This window comes from Hippoglossus hippoglossus, chromosome 4 (genome assembly GCF_009819705.1).
Source record: "Hippoglossus hippoglossus isolate fHipHip1 chromosome 4, fHipHip1.pri, whole genome shotgun sequence".
Taxonomy (NCBI): domain Eukaryota; kingdom Metazoa; phylum Chordata; class Actinopteri; order Pleuronectiformes; family Pleuronectidae; genus Hippoglossus; species Hippoglossus hippoglossus.
This window is the reverse complement of record NC_047154.1, coordinates 28132641-28145140: the sequence shown is the minus strand read 5'-3', so window position 1 is coordinate 28145140 and position 12500 is coordinate 28132641. Positions and strand designations below refer to the sequence as shown.

General features: G+C 45.8%; 1 long non-coding RNA gene across 1 annotated transcript; it reads right to left on the bottom strand.

Annotated features, from left to right (window-relative positions):
• Positions 1-786: 786 nt before the first annotated feature.
• On the bottom strand, positions 787-6326 carry LOC117760206. The gene is made up of 3 exons (XR_004613639.1): positions 6316-6326; positions 3630-3634; positions 787-965 (listed from the first exon to the last, which is right to left on the bottom strand). It is a non-coding gene; the product is annotated as an uncharacterized LOC117760206 (long non-coding RNA).
• Positions 6327-12500: the final 6174 nt, after the last annotated feature.

Below are 12500 nucleotides of genomic sequence, written 5' to 3'. Positions count from 1 at the left end.
TGAGACGCGTCTGCAGAACAACTGTTTTCAGTTTGTAACTCAGATTAAAGTGAAACCATCAACGCTCTGCTCAGAGGTCAAAGGTCATGTTGTAATATGTTTGTGTGACAACATCAGGATGTTTACACTCAACTGTCAAACCTTCAAAACACACGTTTTCAGAACAGCTGATTTTCTGTTGATCTTATATTTATACTTTTTGACTTCTGTTTCTTTCAGTCTTTGAGCATTAAAGGCTCTAAACGTATCAAATGTATTTCATCATGATGAAGGTTAGGGTAGAAATGAACGTGTTAATTAACTGAGTCAGAATCATCATCATAACTGAGACAAACTCTCAGGACGTCGTTCACACCTGGTTGTGTTCAGAGCTTCAGACTCTTCAGTTCAGTCTGAACCTGAACATCAGGTGTGAAAGGTTCCTCAGAGCAGAAGAGGAGTTCTGGGTCTGGATCAAACTGAACCTGGTTCTGTTGGTTTGCAGTGAAAACACTTTGTTGGATAGTTTGGACTTTTGGACCAATCACAGGAAGTAGAGACAGAATTAAACAGTAGAAGAAGAAGAAGAAGAAGAAGAAGAAGAAGCAGTACTGTAGTACTGTGGTACTGTGGAGTACTGTGGAGTACTGTGGAGTACTGTAGTACTGTGGAGTACTGTAGTACTGTGGTACTGTGGAGTACTGTGGAGTACTGCGCTTGGAGGTGCTGATGCTGCTAGTATTACCATCATGATGTTACCATGGCAACCAAATGAAGCTTCATTCATTCCCTCCATTCAAACAGAAAGACTACTACCCCCCCACCTGACAACACCCCCCCGTCAGATGCCGTCTACAAACCAATCAGAGTCAAGTATCGGTAGACTCCGCCCACGTAGGTGATGACGACAGGACGTACGTTCTTTAGTCCCTAAGTTACAACGTGAAACTAACAGATCAAAGGAAACATGGAACAAAGACGTGAAGCTTCAGACTCGGATCAGAAAACGACCTGAGACAAAACGTGTGAGTTTTAATCCCTGTGAGGATTTTATGTGTTCATTATTGTTCTGTATTGGATTGGATTGTATTGTTATTGTGATATAAATATAGTGAGTGTTGTATGAATGTGAGTTTGTGGAGCTGCATGTTCTTTTGTTCATTATGTTCTTGTGAAAATAGAAGAAGGGCCGAGCTGTGACCAGATAAGATCTTTATTACTGAGCCTCATTGTTCTGTGTGTGTGAAAGGACAGTTCAGTTGTTTTCAGCCTGTGGGTCAGTTCATGTGTCAGTTAACTGTCTGTGCCACAGTGAGATCTCCTCTGACCCTGTAAGTGCTGACAAACTGCTGCAGGGGACAAACTGACACACACACACACACACACACACACACACACACACACACACACACACACACACACACACACACACACACACACACACACACACACACACACACACACACACACACACACACACACACACACACACACACACAGAGCCATTAATGAGGCTGCATGTGACACCATGACTAACCAATCCAATGCATTACATGATGTCAACATGGCTTCTTGTCTTGGCTCCTGACCTGTGACTCGTGCGTCTGCAGCGACTCGACCACTCGTCCTCTGTCTCGTGTCTTAATCACCTGATCAAGTTTCAGATGTTAATGATGCAGCGAGACGCACAAACCTTTTCACACTTTTCTGCTAAACTTCAGAGTTTTGATCAAGTTTGATTCAAACTCTTTGCTCAGAACTGATGAATTAAACCACACAATTATTGTCTGTTGATTTCTTTGTCCTTCTTTTATATTTGATCAAATTTATTCCATCTGAAATAAATTGGATAAAAAAACTTATTTCATTTTCTTTAATAATAAAAATAAATCTCAGGACTGAATCTACAAATAAGTGACTGAATGATCACGACTGAAAACAGATGTGAGGTTGTTGTGTTGACTTGTTGGACACTTGAAAACAAGTTAGTCAGAGAAAACAATCAGAAACATGAACAACGAGAACAAAGACGAGTCATGAGACCATGTGACTCAGTTAACCTCAATACTATGATACACACACACACACACACACACACACACACACACACACACACACACACACACACTGACCCTGGCACACAGCTGTGTGTGTGTGTGTGTGTGTTGTCAGACATGTCGTCCTCTGGATCCTCTGCTGTGTTCACACTGCTCCTGGATTTAGACTTTGTACAGGAGCTCAGGAGGAGAAACTGAGTCTCACACGTGATCCTCCAGAGAAGATCCAGAGAACTGAGGAGCTCCGTCTGAAGCAGCTCTCGGGGGAGAGTTAGAGTCAGTGGGGGGGGTTTCTCCTCCCCTCCTTGTATTTGGATCAAAATACGCCCAAGAAAAGACCAAGTCTGCGGAGGAGACTCAGAGAGAAGGTGAACCAGGGAGAGATGATGAGCTGAGCTGAGACTAGTTGTCCAATCAACTCTCCCTGGACACAGAGACACGAGAGACACACGGGAGGAACTGATGGGACAGACAGAGAGACACAGAGAGACAGGCAAGGACTTGATTTATGTTTTCACCTGCGTGTAAAGAATAAAAGAAGCTGAAAAGCAACTGGCTTGTTGGGGTGAGACCCCGGTGGCATCGTCATATGCCAGAGACAGGTCCTTGTCCCTGTGGCCTGAGACGAGGACACCTGCTTCATCAACTATAAGTTGTGTATTTTCAGTTAGAGCAGCATCTCAGACTTTTAATGTTCCTGCAACATGACCTGTTGTTATCAACACACTAATGATCACTCTGCAGGTAACTAGTGTTTTTACTGAGCTCAGCAAACACGTTTTCTCACCGTGCACCTGCAACATGGAAAACATGCAGAACAATCTGCAGCTCAGCTCATTTCTATCTTCAGGTCTCTGATCTCTCAAGATCAGGTGTGTGTGTGTGTGTGTGTGTGTGTGTGTGTGTGTGTGTGTGTGTGTGTGTGTGTGTGTGTGTGTGTGTGTGTGTGTGTGTGTGTGTGTGTGTGTGTGTGTGCTGCTCGGACTGATCGGTGTTAACGACAAAGACTTGATCACTGATAATCATAAAATAATCATCAAACACTGAGAGGACGACACAAACAAGGAAACACGTGAATAAAGATGAGTCAGCTGACGACAGGTTGTTGTTTATATGGTCGCTTCCTCAATGTGTGTGTGTGTGTGTGTGTGTGTGTGTGTGTGTGTGTGTGTGTGTGTGTGTGTGTGTGTGTGTGTGTGTGTGTGTGTGTGTGTGTGACTGGTTTCAGACGTGTGTTTGATTTTTGTTGACGAAAGAACTTTTCATTTTCATTTCAGCTGAAATAATAATAATACAAATAAATATAGTGAGTCTGGAGATGTATGTTTATATGTATTCTCTGTGCATGTGTGACTTTCTTCAGCTGCTGCAGAAACACTGCTGTTCCTCTCAAGACGTTTTCCTAGAACCCATCAGCTGAGCCAGGCACACACACACACACACACACACACACACACACACACACACACACACACACACACACACACACACACACACACACACACACATACAGTGAGCTGAATGCCTGGACTTTGTTCCTCCATCAGTCGGCCCACCCAGGAACCAGGACTCTGTCTGCACACTTCTAGGAACTCCACCTGAACTCTGACAACTGAGGTGTGTGTGTGTGTGTGTGTGTGTGTGTGTGTGTGTGTGTGTGTGTGTGTGTGTGTGTGTGTGTGTGTGTGTGTGTGTGTGTGTGTGTGTGTGTGTGTGTGAGGAATGTGCCCACATTCACAGCAGAGAGGAGAACCCAGGTCGTCAGGGCTCTGCAGCAACAGGAGAATCATTCTTCACACACACTGAAGTGTTTTCATGTCGAACACGTTTCATTGGCTCCTCTGATGCTCGGTCTAGTCACATGACTGAAGTTTGAACAGATTCACTTTGTTCACTGTGAACTATTTGAACAATTCACTATATTTACCTGATGATGAATCAAGGATTGAATCTATGTTGTTGTGGAGTGGACCCTTCTGCAGAAGTTTTTTTTACTTTTGGTACTTTGTGTATATTTTGATGCTAAACTATAAACTGTATATTCTGATTATAAACAGATGACATAATAACAACATCTGATTGGTCACATGACTCCAGGTCCAACACACTGTCACTTCATTATCATCAGAGTTACAATACAGACTAAATATGGTGTATTATTAACCTCACACACACACACACACAGTGAGCTGTGTGTGTGTGTGTGTGAGAGTGTGTGTGTGTGTGTGTGTGTGTGCTGCAGTCGGGGGTTGGTTGGAGGAAAACGTTGGCGCCACAAACGATCATCCTGCTCTCTGGAGGAAAAATGTTGCTGGATTTTTCCTCGAAGGTAATTTAGTTGTTTAACTACTACACACACACACACACACACACACACACACACACACACACACACACACACACACACACACGCACACACATGCACACACAGACACACACATACACATACTATAGCAGAAACAGGAAACGCGTGGTGATTGGTGGATGACAGGGCAGAGGTGCTTCCTGCTTCTGCAGAAGAAGAAAAGCTTCATTCACCGTGAAACGATTCAGTGTTACAGAATATCTCCATTTCACCTGAAAGCCACAGACACGCAGCCCTGAGGCCCTGTCAGCGCCCCCTACAGGCTGCAGCGCCCCCTACAGGCTGCAGCGCCCCCTACAGGCTGCAGCGCCCCCTACAGGCTGCAGCGCCCCCTACAGGCTGCAGCGCCCCCTACAGGCTGAACAGTCCTGATGATTCATCTGAACTATAAACGAGTCTTCAAACAAGTTCAAGTCCAGTCATATTTACACACGTATGTATATATTCACTTATCGAGCAGTTTATTAGGAACACATGCATACCTGCTTATTCAGGCAGTTATCAGCCAATCACGGGGCAGCAGCAGCAGGATCTTAATGTTTGAATCTGGACCTGAACGCAGCAGCGGCCTCCTCACACGCTCCTGACCTTGTTTTTATTACTGCTCTCTGACTCATCTTTGACATTATGACTCTACTACAATTCAACAAAGAGCCTTTGTTTTCCAGGGAATCCCCCCCCCCCTGACTCTCTCTCCTTAAATGGAAAAACAGCTTCAGTGCGACTCAGCGACTCTTGTTGTGCTGATTGGTGCACAACACCCTCATTTGTACTGTGCACACACTCACAGCTGCAGGCAGATGTTTTGCGTTAACCTCGGCAGGATCTCGTAGAGTCGTGTTGTCATGTGATCGACGTCAGACTCTTAAAGCTGAAAAGTGTCCGTGAATTTCAGAATCTGCCGACACCTGCAGAAACCCAACAACACAATGTTCCGCATCAACACACTAACACACCTGAACACACCTGTCACATGATCATTCACTCCACTGGTCATCATCTATATACACACTGATCAACATGGAGTTTATAAGAATATATTCATGTAACATATTGATATTTATTTCATATTAAACTGCATCAATTTACTTTATTAGTATTTGCAAACACACAAAGTCTGCATGTATGTAAATGAACACACTGTGTCCACATGTTGCAGGATGAGGTCATTGCTCAGAAATCAGTCTGACATCAGCCGAGGAAATCAGCTGTATGATGTCACACACACACACACACACACACACACACACACACACACACACACACACACACACACTCAGTCAGCTGATGTATTTACTGGAATCACTGAGGGTCTGTGGGAAATACAGAGAGAGAGATTGAGGGCGAGCGAGACTGATCTCATGTGATTGGTGAGTCAGCAGCTGATGACATCACACCCCCTCCTCCTCCGCTCTCTCTGACACGGGATTGGATGAGTCAGAAAGTGGACCGGGCTCAGCCGACCAATCAGAGGGGGTGGCTGAGGATGGAGAGAGAGAGAGGAGGATGATCACATGATGTCACTGCAACAGACACACAGACACACAACTCAACTCCTCCTGCAGGTGACAATAGGACATGGTGTTAACAATTGTTTGAATATTTCACAGCAAACAGGTTCATCTTTTCTTTATTGTTTCATAAGTAATTAATGAATCAAATGGTTTGTTATTGTTCATCTTGTGACTGAATGCACATGAAACACAGTCACAGTGAAGCTGCTGAGTCTGCAGTCACTCATCACCAGAGACAACACACCCGTCAGCTGCTTCTCGTGACCTCTGACCTCTGAGCTCTCACATGAACACAACGCAGAGCGAGAAGTAGAGATGAATGCTTGCAGGAAAATACAGGAAGTAAACAAAGAGTCATGTGACTGTTTTCAGACCTGAGCTCCAGGTCAAATCCAGAGACTCGTCTCCAGAGCTTCTCCAGAGTTTGTGTTTCACAGCTGAACAACACAGCAGCAGGTTTTCTGCACAGACTCGTTCACAGCATCAGATCCTCCTCCTGGTTCAGGTGAGGGGGGGGGGGGGGGGCAGCCGGGTGCAGAGACAGAGACAGGAAGTGACGTGTTACCTCTGCTGCAGCTTCTCTGGACTTGTATAAAGTCCTCTCATGTGGACATGCATGTCTGAAAGCAGCTAGTTAGATCAGTTGAAACTGATCCCTGCAGCCTCACCTCCTGTCTCAAAGTCGCTGTCCTTCAGTTACAGTTTCAGACCGAGGCGAACGTCTCCCTCTCTCCTCTCCGTGTCCTCTCTTCGTCCAGCTCGTCCTTCTGGTTCGTCTTCATCCTCGACTCGTCCGGCAGGTTTCTGCTCCTCTGACCTCTGACCTACAGCAACAGAATAAACTTCTTGTTCTTAACACAATATAAAAACTGGAGCTGAATGAGTAGCAGGTTGTTGGTTTGATTCCCGGATGGTCGACTGTTGACTGGACATTTGTTTTCATTTTCTGAAAACAGGTACTCTGCAGATTACAATAGAATAATCTTGGTTCCGATCTTCAGGGGAAATTTCACAGAATATAAAGTAAAATGATGAAGTCATGCAGAGCGTCGCCTCCTGGACTCACTCATGTGTCTGTGATTCTCCCCTGACCGACAGACAGCTGAATGAAACCTGCTGCTGCTTCACACCAGAGGATTTTCAACTCGTGACCCATTTTAAAAATGTGGGAAACCACAGACATGATGAGAAATGGATCAGATTCTTTCTATTATAATGGTCAGAACTTACACTATGGACGATTTGGCCAGAACGTCAGACCACACACTTGCTGTTTGTGGGAAACGACCTCACAGACATTGTGTGTGTGTTGTGTGTGTGTGTGTGTGTGTGTGTGTGTGTGTGTGTGTGTGTGTGTGTGTGTGTGTGTGTGTGTGTGTGTGTGTAACACAGAGATTTGTTTCCCTTCAGGTTTTACCTTCTTCATCCTGGATTATTTTCCCCACAACATCACAAACAGCCTGTGGGAGCTTATATTTTGTGTGTGTGTGTGTGTGTGTGTGTGTGCGTGTGTGTGTGTGTGTGTGTGTGTGTGTGTGTGTGTGTGTGTGTGTGTGTGTGTGTGTGTGTGTGTGTGTGTGTGTGTTTGGGCTCAGTATCACATGTCGGGGGGACAGTGAGAAACACAGAGAGAGAGAGAGGCCTGGGAACTCTCATTGTCTCAGTGTCAGAATTAAATCTGTTAAACACCAGTTCAACAAACATGAACCATGTGGGATCCTCCACTGATTCACTCTGAGTGAGTGGGGGGGTGAAGAAGTGCTGACACACACGATGAAGACACAGACGAAGATGTGAAGAGAGTTTGTGGTGATCAGAGCTGAAGGTGTCAGGTGATGTAAACATGATCACATGACCTCTGCAGCAGAGGTAACACGTCACTTCCTGTCTCTGTCTGCTGCACCCGGCTGCCCCCCCCCCTCTCACCTGAACCAGGAGGAGGATCTGATGCTGTGAACGAGTCTGTGCAGAAAACCTGCTGCTGTGTTGTTCAGCTGTGAAACACAAACTCTGGAGAAGCTCTGGAGACGATTCTCTGGATTCCACCTGGAGCTCAGGTCTGAAAACCTCTTTCATGTGGAGTTACAGACAAAACTAGAACAGATTTAATCTTTTATCAGCTTCTTAACGAAGAGCTCGGAAACAGAAAAACAAATAAACAGCCAGTGTGTTTTTTTGGTGCAGGTTTAAGCTTCGACTCCTCAGAATGAAGTCACCGCTGCAGCTCGTCTCGTTCACCTTCGTTAAAAACAGTGTGAGTCAGTGTGAAAGGTGAACAGTTGATTTTCTGTTGAACAAAGTGTGTCTCTGTTTATTCTGAGACATTTAAACGTCTTGAGACAGATCAACAGCTTCACACCTGAACGTCTCTCACACCGAGCGTGTAACAGCACCGGGAGGAGCCGGGCGACATCCTGCGTCACTGCAGACAACATGCAAATCACGTGTGTGTGTGTGTGTGTGTGTGTGTGTGTGTGTGCGTGTGTGTGCGTGTGTGTGCGTGTGTGTGCGTGTGTGTGTGTGTGTGTGTGTGTGATTTGCATACAGGTAAAAACTGCTACGGGGACATTCCAGAGGAAGTTCCTTTATATAATAAACAAGTCTGCAGGTTGATGAAATGAAACTAAAGACTCAATTATTCTGAAATGAATGTGAACAATCTGAAGTTATTGATTATTAATGATCTATTATTGATTGTTAACAAAAACCTGCAGAATGATACAGTTTCAAACATGGACCTCACACTAACTGGTTTCCACGGGAACCAGTTCACCACACAGCCCCCCCCCCCCCCCCCCCCCACACACACACACACACACACACACACACACACACACACACACACACACACACACTGGGAGCCTCTCAGTCTATCTGCCTTCCCATGATGCAGTGTGAGCAGCGTGCTGAGGGCCTGGGAAACAAGCAGTTCACACGGATCCAAGAGTTTCAGCCACAAAATAAACTCACAGACATTTTCATCGACCAATCAGAGCTGGCGCTGCAGTGATGTCACAGCCACAGAGACTGTGTCATAGCTAACGTTAATAATCAAACTGATTCTTTAGAAAAACAACATGGTGGAAACGTCAGCACATGAAACTCTGACTCGTCTCCCTACGAGCTACATGCTAACATCAGCATGCTAACATGCTCATGATCCCTTTTCCCTGTTAGCATGTTAGCAGCATCCAGCTGAGGCTGATGGGACGTCAGTAGCTCTGCAGGTGTTAGCTCATAAATCAAAGTACTGAACAATTAATATGTGGCCTGATGGTGGCGCTAGAGGAAAACGTCTCTTCACGAAGAGTGAAGCCAAAGTGTCTCTATCGCCACCTGGTGTCTGGCTGCAGTAAAGGTCATAAACCCTCTGCATCACTTGTGCTGGTCTGTGGTCAGAGTCTCACTCTGTGTTGTGGTCAGGGCGAGCGAGGTAGACTCAGACAAACACACACACACACACACACACACACACACAAACACACACACACACACACACACACACACACACACACACACAAACACACACACACACACACAAACACACACACACACACACACACACACACACACAAACACACACACACACACACACACACACACAAACACACACACACACACACACACACACACACACACACACACAAACACACACACACACACGCACACGCACACAAACACACACACACACACACAAACACACACACACACACACACACACAAACACACACACACACACACACACACACACACACAAACACACACACACATGTGTGTGTGTGTGTGTGTGTGAACTCACTCTTACACACAGACCAGATGCTGGTTGTTGTCATGGTAACTGTGTAGGATGAGTCAGGGATGTTACTCAGAAAGAACAAACACTTTCCGACTGTGTAAAGTCTTCAAGGTCCAGTGTGTAAGATTCAGGTGAAACGATCTATTGACAGAAATTGAATATAAAATAATCCTTGTGATGTTTTCACGAGTGTGTTTCATCTAAATTATACAAATTGTTGTTCTATTTACCCTAAAATTTACCTTTATATTGAAATACTTTATATTTACAGGGGTCGGGGGGGGGGGGGGGTGCTCTCCATGGAGGCAGCCATGTTTCTTGTAGTAACTCAAACTAAACCCCGTTTGAGTCTTTATGAAAACTGAAGGTTACCACAGGTTCTCTTTCACGTTTGGAAGGGGGGGATGAGGCGAGGGGTGTTCAGCTGCAACGTGACACTTCACCACTAGATGTCACTAAAGTCTACACACTGCAACTTTAATGCTAAGCTAAGCTAAGTTGTGATACAGTCTCAATGATTGTGTTGTTGAGCTTTTCTGATGCTTCAGAACAGGGACCAGCTTTATGGCTCAGTTTCCGACCCCCTGCTGACTGACAGCTGACGTCTCTGAGCCCGGAGGTCACAGTGAAGGAAGTTAAAGCTGAGACCTTTGACCTCTGAGCGTCTGATCACTGAGATGTTCTCACAGTCTGAGTCGTCACATCTTCACACCTGCTGCTCCTCAACGTCTGAAAACTCACAGTCAGAGTGTCTCACAACCCTGACACTGTTTGTCCCTGGAGGATGAACTGATCAATAATCTGATTATAACCTGATCAATAATCTGAACAAACATCTGATCAATGATTTGATCAATGAATCAATCACATGTTATTTGTCTCATATTCCCAGTTTGTCTCATAGATGTTAACAAGGAGCAACTTCCTCTGTTCTTAACTCAACTAGAGTCAAACAGAAACTTAGTGATCAGTGAATAAAGCTCAGTCCCATGTGAGGATCCTCTCCCAGGACACAAGTCCAACAGATGCTGATGGACCTGAACACATCAACACAACAACAGGATTCACTACATGAGAAGAACCAGTTTGTAACTTCATGTTTAAAGTGTTTATGATCAATAATCTGATCTATAAAAGTGTTCAGAGTGAGTAGATCATGTTGAACTAAAATAAACTGTTGTAACATCAAAGTCTGTTGTTTCTGTCTCAGAGAGAAAATGTCAGATTTAAAGTTTGTTATTTTTATTCATGATTCTGTGTTTTTAGTGGTTGAATCTTTTTAAAAATCTGGAACAATCGTCAGGGAAACGAGAACGGTGACGTCTGAGCCGCTCGGTGTTTCAGCTGCTTTCAGCTCCACATTAGTGGTGAGCTGCTGGAGCAGAGGTGCATGATGGGAGGCTCCAGTTTCCCAGAAGACCCGCTGGTTCACATTCAGTCACTGCGTCCGATCGGGGGCGGTGACCTGAGTCGTTTCCTCTGATGGACGTCATGAGTTTTTTTTATATTTTCATGTATTAAATGAAAGTTTATTGAAGCCCCTCCCTCAGCCCGGCTCTGGCACTCTGTGGAGGGGGGTTGGGGGGTCGGGGGTCGCTTGTCTTTTCCCGGGCGTCTGTCCAGGGGAGGTCGGGTCGTCCCCCCTCTGACGGGGGAGTCTGGGGGAGACGGTGTCGGAGTTTCACACCTGAGCAGCTGATGTTCACACCGAAGAGAAAATAAACTAATCAGGTTCTGTTGAGCTGCTTCAGACGCTGAACTCCAGAGACTCAGTTTGTCTTCCTCCTCCTGAGCTCCTGTATAAAGTGTAGATCCAGGAGCAGTGTGAACACAGCAGAGGATCCTCCACTGATTCACTGAGTGAGTGGGGGGGGGGGGGGAGTGGGGGGGGGGGGGGGGGGGGGGGGGGGGGGGGGGGCTTCTAACACGGGACACAAACATGAAGAAACTAAAACAAAGATCTCTGGTGAAGAAGTGCTGACACACACGATGAAGACACAGACGGAGACGTTAAGAGTGTTCGTGGTGATCAGAGCTGAAGGTGTCAGGTGATGTCAACATGATCACATGACCTCTGCAGCAGAGGTAACACGTCACTTCCTGTCTCTGTCTGCTGCACCCGGCTGCCCCCCCCCCCCTCACCTGAACCATGAGGAGGATCTGATGCTGTGAACGAGTCTGTGCAGAAAACCTGCTGCTGAGTTGTTCAGCTGTGAAACACAAACTCTGGAGAAGCTCTGGAGACGAGTCTCTGGATTCCACCTGGAGCTCATGTGTGATGTGCACTGTCCAGTGTGTGTGTGTGTGTGTGTGTGTGTGTGTGTGTGTGTGTGTGTGTGTGTGTGTGTGTGTGTGTGTGTGTGTGTGTGTGTGTGTGTGTGTGTGTGTGTGCTGCAGAGGTGTGAATCTGACTGGTGCATGAACTCTCCCAGTCCATGCAGCAGTGCATTATGGGAGGTCCTGCTGTAATGGAGGTTAATGGGATTTTCAGAAGCTGCAGCTGCTGAGTCACTTTAACGTCAGACTGGAATCCTGACAGCGCCACCTAGAGGCTGACATCACATCTTCTTTAATGTGAATCAAGTACTCAAGTAAATGTTACTTTACACTCCAACTCGCTGTTTGTATCCTTGTGTATGCATGTGTGTGTCTGTGTGTGTCTGTGTGTGTGTGTGTGTGTGTGTGTGTGTGTGTGTGTGTGAGATACATGTTCATGTTCTCACCAGCGTCAGACATGAGAGGTCAGAGGTCAGAGAAGACTCAGTGTGAGAAGATCCTCAGTCAGAGCG